Consider the following 920-nt stretch of genomic DNA (forward strand, 5'->3'; position numbering starts at 1 on the left):
TGAATACTTCCCATATAGACATGATGAGGTTTGTAAAAACCTAAAGTTATTATAGGTTTTCAAACTATAAGTGAGAAGGCCATGGAAACATTGTACAGGTTTTAATTCCTAATAATCAAATATCAGTCTCTATAACCCATGTAAACAAGAAGCTCTTGTTTGTTTTTAAAGAGGAAAATGTCTTTGTACCTATATAAGGAAAAAAACACACCCTGTGTTATCCCCATCTCTGATTGGTCCATTTCTTTGAGCCTCTGACCTCATAGAGAGCCATTGAGGCTAAAACCTATATAAGCCCCTGTCTGGGCCTGGGTCTTTGGTCCTTATAGCCCAGGAAGCTTCTTTTGGTGACCTGTGGACTTGACCTCAGATAGCATGTTTCCTTGATCGTAGTTCTTGCAGTTATCCCAGTGAGTAGTTTAGCATAGTGTAGATAGTATTCTTAGCTTAGTGTTATTTGTTTTGTTAGCATAAGTTCATCTTTATCCTAGTTAGCTTTCATTAGTAGTATTAGCCTATTTAGTGCCCAAGTTAGCATAGTTTGTTAGTGTTCTTAGCATAGTGGGTGTAGTTGTTGTGGATTAGTTACTTAGTGTAGCTTATCTAGTGTAGTGGTAGAGCAGTTAGGCTTCCCATGGTGCCTGGGGTGACCTCCGTGTCTCTGGACAAGAAGGTCCTCCAGGACTACGAGCTCTTAGAGACTCTTGGCCGGGGTGGCTTCGCTGAGGTGAAGCTGGCCCGGCACCTTCCAACCGGAACTGAGGTGGCGGTCAAGATCATCAACAAACACCTTGCTTCTGGCCTCATGTCTGTGTCTTCAGAGATTGAGATAATGCAGAGCCTGGACCATCCCAACATCATTAAGCTGCTGGAGGTCATAGAGGGTAAGGATGAATGGTTCTTAATCATGGAATATGCAG

This window comes from Otolemur garnettii, unplaced genomic scaffold (genome assembly GCF_000181295.1).
Source record: "Otolemur garnettii isolate 467f Iridium unplaced genomic scaffold, OtoGar3 scaffold00301, whole genome shotgun sequence".
Lineage (NCBI taxonomy): Eukaryota > Metazoa > Chordata > Mammalia > Primates > Galagidae > Otolemur > Otolemur garnettii.